The 20111-nt window shown below is 41.5% G+C and overlaps 1 protein-coding gene across 2 annotated transcripts in view; it reads left to right on the forward strand.

The window, feature by feature from the left end:
* The first annotated feature begins 698 nt into the window (after positions 1-698).
* SLC7A2 (solute carrier family 7 member 2) overlaps positions 699-20111 on the forward strand; it is a 75689-nt gene continuing 56276 nt past the window's right edge. Inside the window, exon 1 of one of the 2 annotated variants that reach the window (XM_059721792.1) lies at positions 699-815. The gene's annotated coding sequence lies outside the window, so the exon portion shown is untranslated. The remainder of the gene's footprint in view (positions 816-20111) is intronic. The other variant, XM_059721791.1, reaches the window with a different exon arrangement.

The following is a 20111-nucleotide window of genomic DNA, read 5'->3' on the forward strand; positions in this document are numbered from 1 at the left end:
AGGGGCAGATTAATATTAATTTTCTAAATTTTTTAGAGGCCCTGCGGGCCAGATAGAATGACCTGGTGGGCTGTATCCAGCCCGCGGGCTGCATTTTGTCCACCCCTGCCTTAGACCAACACAGCTACGACCAAAAACCTGGCATTCTTTGGCTACTATTTAGTTGGTGTAATAAGAGATATTGCCTCTAGCCCAAGATTTTTGCTTGGCTGTAGTTCTTAGACCAAAAGGGCTGCAACATGCATGAACTCCGCGCGCCCCGGCGGCTGGGGGGAGCGCGGGGAACGCCTCCAGGCAGCGGGGCACGTCGGCGGCAGCGGGCAGGTCCCGCAGGCGGCCGCGGCGGTGTCAGCGCCGGGCCGGGCCGGGCCGGGGCGGGGCGGCGAGCGCTGACCGCCCGCAGCGTTGGCGGCGCTTTATGCAGGGGCGCACCGCGAAGCTGGGGGGTGCACGTGCACCCATGAACATATATCCTAGTTGCCCCTGAAGCGCCTGGCACTGGCCGGAGATGGGCTGATTCGCGCTAGCAGGCCCGCTTCCCGCGAAGCTGACCGAGGAGGGCGGAGGCAGGATGCAGGGCGAAGCTGGTGCCGGGCTGCCCCGAGCTGAGCAAGGCGGCGCTGGAGATGCGGGGGGCGGGGGCGGAGGAGGGGCCGCGGGCGGGCGGCCCCTATGTAGGCACGTGCCAGCCGGCCGGGCTCCGGGGTGTCCCTTGGGGAGCGGCGCGAGCTGCTGCTGCTGCTGCTTGCTCCCAGCGCCTGGTCGCACCGGGTCCGCTCCGCCACCCGCACCCGCCGGAGCCGGCGCGGCCCCCAGTAAGTGGCCCCTCGGCGGCGCCCGCGCGGGCCGGGGGCTGTGGCGGCGGGGCAAGGAGCGCCCCTGCCGCCCCCCGGGTTATTATTAGCGCCCCCGCCCCTGCGCGCTTGGCTGCGCGCGCTTTTCCTTATAGGGGCCAGAGGCAGCAGCCCGCCCGCCCGCCCGCCGACGGCCCGGCCCGGCCGGCAGCACCTGGAGGCGCCGCGCGGCGAGCGCTGCCCTGCTCTGCCCTGCCTCTCTCCGGGCGCTGCCCCTGCCGGGGCGCGGGGGTCTCCAGCTGGTTCAAGCCAGTGGGGTTTTACTCTCTCTCTCTCCTTTTTTTTTTTTGGTATCAAGTAGAGAAGGAAAGGATGGCACTGCCACCAGCCTGGCTGGCAACTGCAGAGCAGGGCTGGCTCCGGAGCGTGGCAGAGCGCTGTAGGCAAGGGACGGGCTTTTGGGCACAACTGATCCCAGTGCTGCGGCTTGGGTGGGCGGCGAACAGATCAGTCTTCGCCCTCAGGGCGGGGGCGGGGGACTTTAGACCTGCTTCTGGCATGTCTCAACCCGTCTGTGTGCGCCAAACTGCTGTTCTGGGTATAGATCTGTTTGGGGGTTGAATGACACTTTGACTCTTCTGGGGGAAGGGTCTGCAAAAACAAAATCGGGCTGCCCATCGTGATGCCATAATAAAATCGGAGACCTGCCCCCCAGGTTATGATTTTTAAATCTTACAGGGGGCTCAGCTCCTCCCTTCTTCCCCAGCTCCCCCATAATTCGAACCTTGGATCTGTTTCCTATCATCAGTAAAAGTGTAGTGTCTGTACCTGGCCATGGAGAAGTCAGGCTGGAAGGGACCTCCAGAGATCATCTAGTCCAACCCTCTACCTGAGGCAAGATCATCCTTATCTAAACCATCCCATGCAACCATCATCTGAATTCTACATAAGATGTCATTAATATAAAAACAGTACATTTTTCTCTGGTTGAAAAGAAACTTGAAGTTTTACTAACCTGCCAGGGCCCTGGATTGTTCAGCATAAGATTGAAGAAAAAAACCAATATAATTGCATTGGAATGAGTTTCAAAACAAGCTGCAGGGCTGTGAAATAGGTGCTTCATTTCCAGGAGCAGCAGACAGGCAGCAGAACAACAGCTAGCTTGATTGGTGGAACATCAAGACTATTAAGAAGAGGAGAGGGTCATTAAATGAGTTTAGAAGGGATGGAGTAAATGTATAAGGTGCCATAAAGTCAATTGGCTTCCTGGGCGGTGCCTGACTAGAAATGCTGCTGCCACTGCAAAGCAGTTGGGTTTAAACTTCGGGTGAATCAAAGTGGGGTGTGAGTGCACCAGTGTACCTGCTCTGGATCTGCCCCTGTGGGAGAGCAACAGTACCTGAAAAGCAAGAGAGCTGTCTTAATGACTGAGGGGGGAAAATGAAATAATACACTGAAGATCACTGATCTTCACAGATCCAGATTGTGTCTATCTTGTGTATGTAACTCTTCTTAATGAGTGCTTCATTAACCAGACTAATAGATATGACTAGCTGTTTTTGGTCTTGTTCCAGTTATTTTGCATAATTGACTCTGCTGACTTAACTTCATGCACTATCGGTGTCACTCACGCAAAAGCTGTGCTAGACACTCCTAGGATGTGCACAGGAGTGCCACCATGAAAACAAGTTGTACCTACTCAGTCTTGCTTCATGCTGAAAAATGCCCTAGAGCTGTTTCTTTTGGTGTGTACCTCAGGGCCAGGCTTGAACTCTCAGAGTATGTCTACACCTTGTCCCATGTGCTCTCAGAGGGAGAGCTGCTTTCAGGCATGTCTTATCCACATGTTCTAGTATGCATCTGAAAATGAAGTGAGGAAGCCTCTTGGGGGTGCTCCCTATGGCCTCAGTCTCTTTCAGCATGTACAGACATTCATTCTCCCAAGAGAAACTGCTGGGAGTGATTTAACCCTCGCTGTTCCCAGGTTCCTTTTTTTCCTGGAGCAGCCATTTTTACTCTGGGAGAAACCCGAGTGAGCAGTGACTCTCCCAAGAGAAACTGAGTGTCTGTATGAGGCCTCTGTCTCCAGCATGCTTGTGGGAGATGTCCCCAGAGCAGCTTTGCTACTTCATTTTGGGTTTGGTGTGGGTAACCAGGAGTGAGTGGTAAGGCATGCTTGAGAGTCACCCTGCCTAGGAGCAACAGGGACTTGGTGTAGAGGTACCTTTTGGTTCCAGTGTGCTGTTTAGTGGCACTGGGTGTGCCTTGTACCACTGTAGCTGTGGCTACACAACACATTTAGCCTGCAGAGGGGGAGTATGTGAGCAGAGCTTGTTTCACTGTGGCTCTCCCGAAGTGCTGGGTGATGTATTGGTATATAACTAAAATAAACCTTGGAGCCTTTTATTCCTCACATGCTTTTAACAAATGAGGGAAACCATGCTTCAGTGGAGAACATAGACTTGGAAAAAGAAAAATTGTCTGGTTGTTGAATAGAGAGGGCAGGATTCCTTCCTTCTGCCAGCTCTGTATGTTTAAATATAGAAGTGTGCTTGAGACGAACCAAAGGTGTATGTTGCAACCAAGTTTATAATGCTGGTGGCTCCCAAGGAAAGCTCCTGTGGGACAAATAAATATTAAAATTATTGCTGGGGAAGTAAAATCACTAACCTAGCTGCCAGGTAATGAATAAATCTTCCTTTTAGAACCTGGTCATAACATAATAATTCTAAATTTGGAACAGTGGTGCTAAAAAGTTGAAGAATCTGATTTTGGATTTTGCAACAGTGTAAAATGGGAGTAACTCTAGTCAATTAAAGTAATATGAGAGAGAAACTGAGCTGTCTTCAAGGTTTTCATAGCACATGATCCAGAGAAGAAATACAGTTCTCTTTGATTTCCATGAAAGTTTTATGGTGAGGAAGAAGCTGACCACCTATGAGTAGAGCTGGTCTGTATGAAAGAGAGACCTTTTTGGTCCAAGGCCATGCAAGAACTCCCTAAGAAGTCACGGGCTACCAGTCTGTAGAAAAATACATGTAGCAGGTTTAAAAAAAGAAAACATTATACCTTGGGGGGCCCCCCTCGTAGTACTGGGCCTCATAGTACTAATGGTGAAATAAGTCCATGCTAGCAGCCCTCTCACCTCCTGCTTAAGTATAGACAAACTAAAAAAAAAAAACGTTCCATGCTAAGTCCCTGGAGACCCTACTCAGATCTGGTGCTGTGTTCAGAGCTTGGAGGAAATGGCGTGGAAAATGTTTTGAGTTCTGTAAAGTGTCCTTCTAATACAATACTGTTAAATAAGAGTAAGAAATCACACAATCAAAACTTAGTAAACTATGGTTACAGACATGAAATGATTTATTGCTTTTTATTGACATCTACACTGTATTATCTATTTGCCAAACTAAAACAAGCAAAGAACTAAATGCTACATGTGAATCCAATTGTGTATACCCCTGCACACCCATATGATCAAAATTGCAGCAGTCCAACAGATGAACAAGAAGCAGGAATAAGACAAACAAGTAAATAGCGATGGTTGTTATAATGATTTCTGATTCGTGCGGTAGTTTTTTGTGCTCTGTGTGTACAATCTCAGTCTTAAAACCTGTATTTGCTTTGCTTTTTCAACATGATCAATGTAGTACAATGCCTGTCACAAAAGAGATTTCTACACTGGAACAGTTTGCAACCTAATAAATAGATCGGGAAAAAACAGGACTTGATCATTCAGAAGGGGAAAATGATGTACGATAGTTTACAGTGTGTATGATTTTTTTTATTTTTTTTTTTTACTGCTATAATTTCTAAGTCTGAAGCTCTATTAGAAAGAACGTGTGTAAACTACAATTTAGATTCCTCACCTCAGCCAAAATGTAACTTTATCCAGATCACAAAAAACCTAACCTCAGCCCCCGACTGACTTACAGATGTTCATTTTTGTTTGTTCAAAGACAATTCATAGGCAGGAAAGTCCTGAAAACACAATGGATCAAAGAAACCATAGCAAAGTTTATAAAGGAGCACTCTCCGGATGGAGAGTTGTTTGGGGAAACCAGGTTGAGACACAGGAACCTTCTGGGGTCTCTTCAGAATTTAGGCCTGCTTATGCTATCATCAGGGGCTTTTGAGTGATGTAGACATTTGTGTAGACTGTGTTCAAACCCTTTTTCACTAAATGAAATAGGACTAAAGTAAGCAATACGTTAAGGCTCCCAATCTACACAGATGTCGGGCAAGCTGGATCCAACTAATGCGCTCTCTTGTGGGCATGTAATGAGCTCTGTGTGTGAGCACACGGAGTTTAAAGTGACATTTTTGGGGTTTTTTTTTTAACATCTGTGAGCAGCTTGCCTTCTTTAAACACTCTGTTTTGCCAGTGTATGCTATTGGTCACAGGCTCCTGAAGGTAAGAACCTCAGGTATCTAAACCATTCAGATTTGTGGCTTGAGCGCAGCTGGTGTCTGGGTTACTGCAGTTGTTGGGGCCTGGCCAAGAGTGAGAGAATTGCAGCACTGTCCCAAGATGGGTAAAGACACAAACTTGAAAATTTAAGAGGCTTACTTGGAAGGACTAGAATTAGGACAAGGATGCACTTAGCCCTATAACCATGACAAGGATGCTGTTAATTTTAAGCATGTGAGGCAGCTCGTTTAAGTTGGTTTGGTTTCACATCTTCTTAAAGGCGCACTTATCCCTAAGTAGACATCTTGCTCCCCAAGTTCCTTGGTTAGTTCCAAAGCATAAGTGCAAGCGAGGGATTCTTTCTTATATAATATTGCCTCTTGCTTCATCATTTACACACCTTACCCTTAATTTCACCATGAGCCTAGTTAACTAGCCAGTTCACAGCAAAATTAATACATTTGTGCAACACATCCTTCTGTAGCAAGAACAAAATATCTACTATATATGTTTAATATTCAAGAGTTAATAGCCTTAGATGGTGTCTGAAATACTGCATTAAAGCAGCAGAAAGACTGCAAGGAGGCTGGCTGCCTTGCAACACCATTACGTGAAAACTAATATCCCTTGAGGGCAGAAGCCATGTTGTGTTCTGCAGTAAGTTCATGCCAAACTGAATCTCTAAAATCCATGTTGAGTCGTAGAATTGTTCTCTTAAAAAAGAAAAATCCTTGTGTACCAAAATGACTGACTCACTTCCTTTCAAACTTCCAAAACCAAACCAAGCTTCTAAGTTAGGACATTTTCAGCTTGAAAGGTGAAAGACAAAGAAAATTATGAGTGACTGTGTAAACTTGGGTTATGGGCTCAATCCGGTGGGGTTTTTTTTTTGAAGTTGGAGTAGATTTGTCATTGGCTTCAGTGAGGGCTGGATTTCTTCTATAAGAAAAAAATTGTGCATTACAGTGGATTACAGACAGTGCCATTTCCAACTGGCTGCACATATCGTTGATAGAAAATCTATCGTATATAGAAAACTTCTGAATTCATATTTTATTTTAAAGCAATTACGAAACTATTATTTTGTATTTCTTCCTTGACTGCACTGCAAATATACAATTCCAAAATACATTACATTTTTTTCCCCTGATACAAGTTTGCGTTCTAGAAAGCACTTGTTCTAAGTGTCTGCCTTTTCAAAAGGCAGTTGTGTATTTTGGAGGCCAAGATGCCAGACAATTATTAGTTGTAAGACCTAACTGCCTTGCTTTCAATTTGAACAACTAAGAGACGAATTGTATTGGTCTTTTCAAATAATATTGGTTCTTAAGAATGTGATGGATACTTGTAAAACAAATGATGGAATTCTGACTCCCTTTCTGTAATGGATATGATGTTGAGACACCAAAGCAGACTCTTGAAAAAATGGATACAACCAATGAAATTTCAAGACTGTATTTGTGCATGCTTCAAGGAAGACATTATGAATTTTATTTTGTACGTGCTTCAAGGAAGACATTTATGAATTTATGATTTGACAAATAGCACTTGTTCTACTAAGACAGTACCAAGCTAATGACTCAGTACCTAAGAATAATATTAGGGAGAAAATAGAATGGGGAAAAGATGGAGACAAGCAAATTTAGAGATTTAGGAGGTATAATAGCAATAGGCCCTAGAAGTAAAAAATTAAAAACTTACTAAATATATTCAGAGTAAAGGGAGGAGTGCAATTTGCATTGTCACAAGCTCACTTCTAACCTTTTTCATTGCTTGTAGGTTAGAAGTTCCTTACCAGAAACCACTTCAACAATGACCAAATAATTTTGATAGACTGTGTCAGTCTGATGCCAGGCTTCCCATGGACTTATGGAAACGTGAACACTGCCCAACTGAGTGGCACCTGTGGTTTTGACGGGTCCCAGTGCAAGGGGAGCCTGGCATTAGGCTGTAGCAGCCTGATGCCAAGCTCCCTCTGTACAGAGAGGGTGGTACATGGGGTTTATACAGCTTCCTGCACATCAGAACCTGTCAAAACCCTGCATGCTGCCCAGCTGGGTAGCACAGTTGCACACGTCTGGGTTACTATTTAAAATGTAACCTGTGTCAGGGGCCTAAGGGAGGGAAATCAAAGAGTTGTGAAGCCTTGCATGGTTAAGTGTTTGAAAGTTTTTGCAGGTCACTTTGCTGCAAACAGTATTTTTGTTGCAAATCATCTGGTCTTTTATTGTGAGTTAATAAGCCAACTTATTGTAGTAGTAGATTTATTTGAATATGGGATGTTTACCCACAGGAAAACAGGTGTGGATGCCTCCCCATTGCAAAACAGTTGAATATCTGTCAAGTCCTCACACTGCTTTCCCCCTCTACTTTACTGGATTGCCTGCATTAAATTCTTGTATGACCTTTATTGCCTCTGGGGTTATTCTGACTGGACTTTACATTGCAATTTAAATTGCATTGCACAGCCAGCATCTGTCCTTTATGATTCCAGCATGTGTGGAGCTCAGATTCCTGTGTCATATTCCTGGTTAATAATTGCTGAGTAGTGATGCTGAAACATGAGGCTGGTCTTGTGCTGAAGTCCTTGATTTTATTTCCTAAGGGGAGAGGAGCATGTATAGGCATAGCTGAATTTTAGTTATGTAATATACAAATATGCCATGGATCTCTCTCAAAATGAAGAAGTGCCTCACAAAGAGCATCTTCTGCTGGATATAAAGGATAACAGTTAAACTTTGAGGATCTAGACTGGACTGTTGCATTTGATGGACACCATCAAAGAAAATCCTCTCAAGAGCATCTAGGAGAGGGATACTGAACTCGGACCTTGTTGCTCTGGAGATCCAAAGGAAGTAGCAGACTTGCAGGCTCAGGAGCTGTCTGAATCACAGCCTCATCATTAACTGTGCCACAGCTGGAGACTGTGGGATCACACCTGGTGAGTGTTGTTTGATATTGTAATATCCTTTAATAAATAAAGGAGTTGAAAATTCTTTAGTTCAGGGTCCAAAAGAGTTTGATCTCTGGACTTCCTGGGCTTTTCTACTGCCTTTCCATTGCTAAACATGGTGACTACACCAGATCTGTATATGTTTTCATGCTGGTTTCTTTCTTTTCATTTGTTTTGTTTTGGACACAAACATGCAATTGCCACTTAATCTTGCTGTGTCCCAGGCCAATCTTCTTACCATCGTATGTATCCTGGCCGGTCCTAAATCCACCAGTCTCTGACAAACGGGTCCTCCATTCAAGATGGTGACACTGCAAACCAGAAGAACTTTTGAAGCAACTGCTTGTTATAGAAGCAAATACAGAAAAGTGAAGGCAACTGAATCATTTATGTAGCTCACATTCTCATTAATGCTCAGTTTTTATCCAGTATGAGTTATAAGCTAACTTAGAAAAGTCCAAATATGTAAACATTGCAAAAAGAAAAGTAGTGTAAGGCACTATAAGGATTTGATTTCCCTTTTGGGCTATTGCAATATTTTATTTATTTTGCATTTGCAGTGCACTTTCTGCTGATCCTCAAATGTTAAAGAGAACTTAAGATAAAAATAATGCTCTGATTTTTCTTAGAGATTGCATGAGAGTGCAAGTTTCTCAGCCATTCTCATACAGTTTGTAGTCACTTCTACACTGGCTCTGGGGCACTGTCCTGGCAAACCACTTATCTGGCACTTTGTTCACTGCCTTTTGACAGAATCTCTCTGTGCCTTTTTGAAGATGTTCCTCCGGGTAATCTACATCAAAGTAAAGAAAGTCTGCAGAAATGCACATGCCAGCACAAGCAGGTTAGTAATGTGCATTTCACCTATCCTTTTCTAACCGTTGAAATCACCATCTCCCTGCCATCTGCTTCATGCCACAGGCCCATTGGTCCGAAACAAAAAGGGGAATATTTGCAAAATGTCTCATCATCTTCAAGATCAACCCAAGACTAAGAAGGGCCTGTGGAATAGAATTCCAAGGTGGTCGAGAAAAAGAACATTTTCTCACTGTATTTTCTCACTGTTAGCTTGGATGTTACAATTTTCACTATTACTAGATTTTTTTTCTCTGTCTTCCATATAGCAGTTGATGCCTTTTGATAACAGATGAAATGTCTGTTCAACCTACGCTGGAAGAAGAGGAGTTCAAACGATGACATGTTCAAAGAACTTGAGCTCATCCAAAGAGAGGGATAGAAAAAGGTGGTTAGAAAAGATTATGGCCCAAAGTATGATGAGAGGGAAAAGGACAGAAACCAGAAATAACTGCAGGGGTTGGCAGAGTGAAAAACAAATGTCCTGGAGAAGAAGCCAGAGCCTTCATACCAGTCCCTTATCTCTGTATTGTTGGGCACACCATTCAGTGCAACATCACTCAGCAATGGGACTTCTCAAAGCATTCCAGACTACAGGACAATAAAGAAATGCTGTATGACAACAGGTAGGGACAAGCCATTCAACCAGCATCCCGCACCCTTAAAATGCAGTTTTAAAAAGCCTATGTATACCTAATTGTAACCCTAAAGTAATTATGTCCACATTAGCTTTTCACTTTCCTTTCTATAATGTTTAGGTCAGTTTTTATGTTCAACTATTTTACTCATGATAAAGTTGGAAAAGTCTGTATCCATTATTAATAAAAATTATGTCTTTTTCAGTCTAAACCCTGAAATAACTCTCCTCTTACCTTTGCATACACTCTCTTAAAATATCGTAATACAAGCCATGTCCCACAGTAGTTACATAGCAGTACATGTGCTATGACAATGAATAAAGCATGGAACACTTGTGAACAATATGTATTTCTGTCTCCTCTGTGATCCTAAGCAGGTTAGCAGTGAGTAGTACTCAACTCTAGGGCTGTTCAGAAAATCTCCCAGCCTCTTCCAAGCCTTTGTCCTCCTTGCTGTCACTAAGGTTGAGCAAAACACAAGCAGCTGAAGACAGGTATTTCTCATTAGGCTTCAGTGATCTCCATCTCCTAGATTTCAGTGATTCCCCATCTACCTTTCCCTTTCTTTATTGAAGTCCCCCTGTATATGTTGCAAGTATTGTGCAATTAACCAGTTAATTGTGCACTTTCGTGGAGACCAGCTACACATGCCAAAGTAGCGATCATAACATAAAAAGCTCTAAACATCCATAAAGTTAGACCTTGAAAATGTGTACTAACTTTATATCTGGTTGCTACTGAGCTTTAATTTGCACGTCTCCCCTGTGGGGAGCCCCATCAACTGAGCATGGTGTACCTCCTTGAGCCCTAGGGATCACTGCAGCCATGATGTTCAGCCCTGTCCCATCTGACATGATGTTCAGATGGGACAGGGCTGAAGCCAGGTCAGCACCCCCCCCTCCCCTCCCCCAGCCCTTAGGAGCTCATCAAAACTCCTCGGGTGGCCCTCTAGGCTTAGCACACATTCTAACTTTAATACTGCATAACTTTTCACAGATTTAACACATACTAATTGTCCCATGTGACAGGTCACCTAGTCTTTCAAAATGCAGCCAGGGCAGTGGTAAACTCACTTTTTCCTTGGTTTGAAATGGTAATGGAAAATGACTTTCACCCCAGCTGGACTATTTAGTTTCTAAACAGACTGTCATTACTGTTCAATGCCTGTACACAGCCTACAGGCCAAACAGGAAAAATAGGAAGAAACTGTCATTAACATTAATTCTTCCACTGCCTTTTGTCACCTCTGACACTATTTCTCCTACCATGTGATTCTTTTTCCAACCACCTTCCCCCACCACACCCATTACTTCGCTGCAATTGTCCTGCTGAAAGGACCACCGAGCAGAAGCTAGTAAGCACACCCTACAGCAGTCTGAAGGACCATAAGGCATGTATGACAGAGCAGCTGTTTTTGATATGGCACCAGGGCAGGTAGGGTCAGATTCAGTTTAAAGATATGTGAATTGTCTATATCACTTAATCGTAAGGCTTTCTTGCTTCTGGTTTATTTGTGGTGCTAATATACATCCTCCTAAACTACGTATGATTGTCTTAACTACATTGCTTTGCTCCTGAAAATTACTCTGTCAGATGTAAAACTAGTGACAAAAACCAACTCTATTACAGTTGTCTAATTTTATTGATTGTTGGAAGTTTTGAGAATAGTGACCTCGATGACTAGGAATAGTTACAGGTTCTTACCTTACTGGAGATGGTTTTGGGGGTCATATTAGAAAAATGAAAGCTAAACTTTCCTCCTAGATTAATTGATTGTTTGGAGAATTAGGGATATATTATTGCTTAGAGGGAGTAATAATAAACTCTAAGATATGTATTCTTTCTGCCATACTTTTCTTAATATTGCAGACCCTTAGACTTACCGTCTTTTTGCATCACAGATCTCCAAAGTGGGTTATGACTTTAAGATAAAAAGGGGTGGGTGGATTTATGTTGTATTTAAAAGAAAATGTTCTCATACTCCTTTTTGAATAAAAGATAAATTTAAGACAAAGGGTGAATTTAGTTGATAGCTTCAGTTTCTTTATTGAGAAACCCCATATAGTTATGCCTGAATAATCATGTAACTTCATTGTTGTATGCCTCGTGTCCTATCTCTCAGACTCATTTCTGCCTTTTATTTGAGGCTATGTGCTCACAGCTTATCTGCAAGCACTTTTACTCCACAGGACAGAGACCGTTGCATTTGTTGGTGACTTAATGCTATGGTTATATAATAAATATTAGAATGGAATTTGGGAGGAGTTATTTATTGCACTCTTTTCCAATACACCAGTGGTTAGAAAATGTAGCATTTGGATAGCTTAAAGATTTGTGGTTACACCCATGAGGACTAAGAATTAATTCCTCTGAATGCAGTGTTTATCTGTGATGGATATAATATTGATTATATCCCTCACTTAAATATTTTTAGCATACCATGAATTGAGAGAGCATTACAGAACATAAATTACTTAGTGTGATTGCAGCATTTCATGATTATCCACCATATAAACGTAAACGTAAGTTACAAATGCCCGTGGAAGCCTAAACGTTCACTTCAGAGACACACACCAAGGAATACTGCTGTCTCTTCCTGTATTTCTCTTAGGTACAACATTAGGCTGTATTTTTATCAACATAGGATGTGAGAAATTAAGTTTATTATGTTTAATTCTTTGTGTGCTTCATCTGCATTCTTAAAATTCCTCTTTAGGAGAACTGCACTGGTACTAATTTACCATAGTGTTCTTGGTCAGGATATGTAGCATGTAAAAGCAAAGTTCTGCTGCTGGAAGGATTTGAAAAGGGACAACTTTTCAAAACAATATTGAATTAGAGTAATGTTGTGAGACACATGTATCTTGTTTAATTGTTTAAGGGTCATAGGCCAATAGGAGAGGAATTTTTACCCTTGTACAGCATGCAGAGTCAGAGAGCTGCTCTATAGGTTTTGTTGTTGCTGTTTTATTTTGTCAGTATTATATTTCTCAGAGACTTTGGATAGTGGGGAATTCACAACCTTCAGCGCACTGCATTTCCACCCTCCCCCTCTGTGCAAACTCTAGACCTCATGGAGAGTGTGCTGCAGGCACTATTTAGGTGAAAAAGTGCTGCAGATGTATTTAAATTTACCTCCTTCCTGGGAATCAATTTTTTAAGGGCCCACGTCTGGATCTTCTGGCATGGGGAGGGGCAGGGAGGACAGGAAGGTCAGAGGATTATTTAGCTTAGAAACCCCCAGGCCTCCCTACTTTTAGTTCCTGTAACTTTCATCCTTTATGCAAACTAACAGCCCCTGCTGAGTGATACTCTAACTTAGTAGAGCCCAACCTTTTTGGCAGGTGTGCCACAAATTAGCTGCACACTCTTCAAGTGCCACTCTAATTTCCATCCCCTGTCCAATTTGCTGCTCCAATTTCTGCTTCGTTCTAAAGGCTGTCCATACCACTTGGGGCACCTATGCCACAGTTTGGCCACCCCTGCTCTAACACAGACAAGTGGCTATCAGTTGCATTATAACTCTTTTATGATCCTTGGCTCTGTTTCTATCCTGTTAACTGACATGTTTTATGGACTCGGTGAAGTCTTGAAATATTCTTTAAAATGTGAAATCTACACAGTTGGGATAGTACAGGTGCTTTTTGTCTTGTGGACTCTGAAAAATATTACTTGCCTGTTATTTTTATATCAGGCATGGAACACAGCTGAGCAAGTTTTTGCTGTGACTGCTGCTAAGATACTTTATTGTATTTATAATTTCCTTGAGTTTTCCATAAACTGGCATTCTCTCCATGGCTTTTCAGAATTTCATCCTGCAAAGCTGCTTTTTTTCAAAAAGAACTAGGCATATGCCAGATAAATTCCATTTGTGATTAGAAACATTTGTCATGTACCCAAACTGCCAAGTTAAGAAAAGGAAAAGGGCAGCTATATAAAATTTTGTCAAGAAAAATGGAAGTAGCTGTAGGAATCGGCAACATGAATAACTGAGAAAGATGCAATCCTCAGTTGCTTAGAAACTATGTACATTTGCAGCTATAAAACAGGTTACTGGACAGAAAACCTACAGAAGTTAATAAGAGATTTTTTAAATTCTGTGTACAAGGATTACAGACATTATCATTCAAAGCTAAGCAGGCAAAACTGTCCATAAATTAAAATTTCATGAAAATCTGTTTTGCTTAGCTCAAGGATCATAACTGTTTTTATCACATTTATCAGAAGCCATTGAGTCTGTAAAGAAGAGAAAGATGGCTGCATGCCCTGCTTCCTACCTACCACCTAGCTCTCATAGTAATCATTAGCTTTAATAAATACAGGCACACATGAATGAGATGAGCAATAACATACTTTAATGGTAAAGCAATAAGTAACCTCTGTAGGAGGGACTTTTAACTAGCTGTTCCCTGAGGGAGCCTCTCCCAAATCCCAAATCCCAACTCCCTCAGTCTTCCTGTTAGGGAGAATCTATAAATTATAATTTGGCACTGCAGCTCTCATCACTTTTCTGTGTTAACATCACATATACTGGGAAATGCATACTGTATTTGCTCGAATAAAAGATGACCCTGATTATAAGATGACCCTCTCAATAAAAAATTCTATATGTGGACAATTTATAAATTGGTTGTAATTTTCCAGGCATAAAATATAATTCCCACTGCTACAACAGGGAAAATAAATCGGGGGGTCAGGTAGCCCCTTTACTCTCTCCCTTTTTCCCCCAACTTTTTCCCCTGGCAACCCCTTCCCCCTCTCCTTATTTCCTGCTCTCCCTGAGTACATGGAAGCAAGGCACAAATTTGAAAACAATAACCTTGAAGTTAAGCAAAGCTATAGCAATTTGCGTATGGTTCCCATGCACTTAGCTGATCCAGAATTGATACATGCTACCTTGTTTTGAAAGTGCTGCAAGTTTTAGCACAGGTAGTCCATAAACATACTTTTGAGCAGTACTTTGGCACCTATTTACATGTAGTACAAACTTTGTAGGATATTAGCTCAAAGCCAAAGGCTTGTGATTTACCCATAGCTCATTAGGCTGGACCCCAGCAGAGTCAACAGGATGTCAAACCACAGAGACCCCACAGCTCAGCACTGCTAAGTATGTGTGTACTTCATATTCCCCCCACAAACTATCCATGTACTAATTAGCCCCCCACTTATGCCTAGAACTGGGCGTTGCTGTTATAAATACCCAGATTTAATCAACTTCATAGTTTCCATTGTTGAGCACATGCTGGTTTGGCAACAGTTTAATGACAGACAGTGTATTTAGTGATATTTTCTTACATGAGATTATAAGGCGAGGGGCTTTTTTCACCATGCCAAGTGGAGGAAAAACCTTTGTCTTGTATTTGAGTAAATATGGTAATTAGGAAGACAAAACAGGTGGGAAGGGGTGGAGACCAGTCAAAGTACGTGATATGCTTCTTTAGAAAAGGACAATAACACTATGAAAAACAAATATGTACATGAATGGTACAGTTTTTGTTTTGGGTTTTTAGGTTTCTGCATAACCTGAATGTATTTGTGGAAAAGGTCCTTGCAGTGCTTTAGGAACTGATGTCAGCATGGCATATGAGCAGGCTACGCTCTATGGGAGTGTGAGCAAGAGTGAGCGTCAGAGCTGTGCACGGGGGCATGTGACAGGCTCAGATGCTCCAAGACAGTGTTTATATGGTTTATTAGGTTGCATGTCATTAAGAGGCCGTGAGGTGCATCATTACAAATCCCTCCCCACAGAACCTATGCTTGATTTGCACAGAAACTAAACCTGTAGACCAACTAAAATGTCAAGGCATCTCCTGTTTATGAGTTCCAGGACATCAAGAAAGGAAGCATATTTTGTGGTCTTTGGTTTCATTCTTGTTAATTGACTTGGAGAATTTCCCTTAACAATAATTAGTATACAATAAACAGGGTTAGGAACACCAAACATCCCCCCATTCCTGCCCCAATAAGATGTACCAAAAACTGATGCACACATGTGCTCTTCATAACTCTGTTTCCTTAAGGGCAAGGAAAGTAGTATAAGTAATATGTTCTCTCCATATTTCTTTATTTTAAAAACTAAAAGTATATACTTTTGATATAGTATCCCAAACCACAAATACCAGCACTTGAACACAAGGAAACACCATCCAGCAAAAATAACAGTTATTGGGTGTATCTACACAAAATGTTTCCTGTGCAGTAGACTAATTAGCTGTGCAGTAAACACTGGCATCCACGTGTCCCTATTAGGCTGGAGAAAACTAACTTGCTCCACAGCAGAATAGTATTTATAAATACTATGCTTGACTGGCTGGGGCATGAGGGTGTTTCACTGCAGGAGCTGCCTGTCAGCTAACCCTGAACTGAAGCACCCTTGTGCTCCAGCCAACCCCTCTCCAGCACATTGAGCCGGGGAGAACAGCTTCAGGTTAGCTGGACTCAACATCCAACCTGGCTCAACATGCTGCGGTCCTGGGGCAAATGTTCAAATGGCAATAAACTCCAGGCACTCTCAGGTGTACCTGGGAGTAACAGACTCTGGAGCAATAAACTCTGGAGTTTATTGCTTTGCATTAATTGCACCTGTAGACATGCCCACTGTCAGTTAAATAATGTGTATATATGTCTCTGAAGGTTTTAAACAGTCTCTTTTTCCTACAGCACTCTTCCATTCATAAATACAGTCTGATCCTGGCAATGAAATAAAAGGTATTTGTCTGTTTATCTGTCTCCAAAATCACATTGCACTGAGGTTCATAATAATAAAATCAGCACTGGGACTTTCTTTGACAATACCTAAGTGACTGAAAGTCTGGATGCTTGGAGGTTATGGATATTTTAGACAGCTATCCTGAAAACAGACTTTCTTATCAAGCTAGAACTGGGGGCCTCCCCAAATACTGTTTTGATTTTGAAGCCTTCTGCTCACTTGTAGTTTTATTATTACTACATGGCTTTCACATGTTACCATCTTGCTACATTTTTGCTACCACAGAATCAGGACATTTTTTATCCTATTTGTTTCTCCATCCTTCCACCTCTTTTTCTCCTCTATCACCCCTTTTCCCCCCAACACAGGTAAATCGGAAATTGCTTAGTTCCTTTGTGATCCCATTGTTGATGAAGCCTTTCAAGATTCTTGGAGCATTAAGTTTTCTTCTCTGAAAATCAAAAATGAAATGCTTGCGTGTTGTGGGAAGACCCTTTTTCACTCATCTGTCCACTAAACTTATAATGAATAAACTTATAATGAATAATTTGCAGTTTTGTTATGTTTTCCCTGTTTTGCCAGAATTAGAGAAATCTTGCTATTATCCAGTGTTCAATGAAAAGGAAAGATCCACAATATCATCCTGCATAATAGAAAAATAATGAACTGATTATATGAAAATAAGTCCTGTAATGTGCTTCCCAAATATCTATTTTAATTGGCTGCAGCAACCGTTCTTTAGTGGGCCAGCATTCCTGAATATCCATTCTAGAAATTACTGAAATCCCTCATACAATGACCTTCTACTAGAACTTTTTTGTCAGACCTTCCTAATATAATAAATACATGTAACCTCTACACAAAGCAATTTAGAGAAAATTACCTTCCAATATAAAAATGTATTTTTCTTTTTCTCATTATCTAGGATTTTTAAAACCCCTCTAAAAGTTTATCTTACTTTAACTCTATTTATCTTGTTTAATTTCTTATATCCATCCAAGTCAATAGTTTCCTAAGCAAGTAATTTTATCTGTGTATAAAGTGAGATTTTTATCTGTTTGACTAATTTTTTGTTCTGTGTAGTAACAGATGGGTTGCACTTAGTTTAATGAACCAAATGAGAAAAGAGCAGAACTTGCAATGTTTTACTGTTGATACTGCATTTTTATCCACACACAGTGGGTTAAATTAACTTTCTGACTATTTAAACTGAGTGTTTACACTTCCCTCAGTTAGTGACTAAACTAACAGCTTTATACTAACATTTTACAACGGTCTTTATGTAAAAAAGTAACGTTTTCCTTTCTGTGTTCATGTGTGTGTGTGTGTGTGTGTGTGTGTGTGTGTGTAATATACATTTTCTTATTCTGCATAGTATTGTCCCTTTGAGGCAAGAACATTTATAAGGCTTTGAAATAGAGTAGCTTTCCATTGGAGGAGAAATTGGTATCACAGAACCAGGGTATTTTCTGTTGTAATATAACTACAAACTGTGCCCAAGACTTATTTGCCTTCATTTGACTGGATTTTTTTTCCCCAGGAGAACTGCTGAAGACATTTCTGGCTGTGAAGCATAAAACTAGCTTTCTCTGTTATTTTTGTATATTAGTTTCACCTTGCTGTAAATGTATTTATCTGTTCCTGTCTCCCATCAGTCCACTGAAAATACTGATAGATTAATGTTTATTCTTGTAGCTTTGGTGATTGGGTTGCAGGTGGGGAAGTTAAAACAGTCCTTAGTCATTTTTCATAGTTGTTTTAAATATATTGGAAAAATAAATATTGACAGAGTTTTATATATATGAACTCATAGCATATTGCCTGTTGCAAGTATGTCTGAAATGCAGTGTGGTAAATATCTGTAGTATACTGCTGTTTAAAGACAGAAGCTCAACTTTTTAACTGGATATGCAACCCTTTTTACAGTGTATGCTTTGCGTGTTCCCAGAAAAATAATGGAAGCTGAAATACAGAGCATTTTTGTTAGATGCCTTAACATATTTCCTTGCATTATAACATAGGGGGCTCAATCAAGATCATGGTTCCATTGTGCCAGGCACTGGATAAACACAAAAGAGAAGATGAGCATCTGCCCTGAGAAATGAGAGGATAAATGGAAGCCCAGAAAGATAAATTAAATTTACCAAAGTTATAAAATCATAAGGCTAAAAGAGACCTTAAAAGTTCATCTTGTCCGAACCTCTGCCAGAGCAGGTCCATAGTTGAGCTGGGAGTAGAACTTGAGAGCACCGGAGCTCCTTCTGCTGGACCGCCCTGCTGTTCCTAAAATGAGGACCTAGATTCTAGTTCACCTCTTAGGAGTGTGAGTGGAGTAAGTACCTAAGTATATGCCTGTTCAACCCTGCTTATGTCCTTAAAACCCTCTTAATACAATAGATGGGGTGCCCTCCTTGCCCAATGTCCTGTGTCACAGTGGCAGAGAGCAAATGCTGAAAGGGAGGGTGAACAGGGTATGAATGGGGTATGTACCTCCTCCACTTGCAGACTCCAGTATTTAAGGTCTAGGAAGTTCTGATTCAGAGGTTGTACACCTTAACTCCCATGCTCAATAGCTACTGATGCACCTTTCCTCCCAAGAATTTGTCCAAGCCCTTATAGATTCATAGATTCATAGATGCTAGGGTCGGAAGGGACCTCAATAGATCATCGAGTCCAACCCCCTGCATAGGCAGGAAAGAGTGCTGCGTTCAGACGACCCTAGCCAGATGCCTATCCAACCTCCTCTTGAAGACCCCCAGGGGAGGGGAGAGCACCACCTCCCTTCTTGAATCTGGTTAAATGGCCTGCTTCCACAACATCTTGTGTCAGTGAGTTCCACATTTCTGTCACATACTGTATGAAACAGATCCTTGTGTTACTTACTACATACTACATAGTTTAATTTCATCACACCCAGTTCTTGTAATGCAAGGACAGTAAATAATAAATCCTTATTTCTCTTCATCATTTAGTATTTTGTAAGTCCTTATCATGTCCCCACTTCCAGTGCTTTCTTTCTAAACTGAATAAGCCTATTCTCTTAAATTTCTCCTCATATGAAAGTCCCTTCATACCACTAACCATCCTCATTGCCTTTCTGTGTACCTTCTCTAGTTCTTCTATATCCTTTTTGAGGGGTGAGGACCAAACTAGGCATAATGTTCAAGGTCTGGATGCACCTTGGATTTATACAGGGGCACAAAGATACTTTCTGTTTTGTTTACAATTCCATTCTTAATAATTCCTAACATTTTATTTGCCTTTAAATGCTATGGTAGGCTTTCAGAGGGGCTTTAAATCCACCCTTTGTTTCTGTATATGAACACGCATACAATTTTATATATCTCATATGTATATTGTTATGTAGTTTATATATTTCTTGTAATGCTGGGGTTGTTTAAGCTTGTTTGCATAATTTCTCTTTCTAAATAAGCAGCCTTTCATTAAACTAATATGTGATTTTATTAAGTTCTTCTCTTAATGCAAACAACCTGCAAACTCTTCCAAGTTGCTTAATTGTTTGGTCTAAAAAGGGGAACATCAGTATTAGTAGTGGGATCAAGTTTAGAAGGAGAGAAATTCTAAGAGGATCTTCCCATTAAACTGAGATGGAACACATAATGACTGTGCTTGCAGCACTCTAAAAAAATACAAAATTAAAACAAGACCCAAAACAGGATCTAGAGACCTCACAGGAAAAAAATGAAAACAGTATCTTAAGCTTTCTTTGAAGTGATTGAGAGGTGACTTG

The sequence above is a fragment of the Alligator mississippiensis genome, chromosome 2, assembly GCF_030867095.1.
Source record: "Alligator mississippiensis isolate rAllMis1 chromosome 2, rAllMis1, whole genome shotgun sequence".
Taxonomy (NCBI): domain Eukaryota; kingdom Metazoa; phylum Chordata; order Crocodylia; family Alligatoridae; genus Alligator; species Alligator mississippiensis.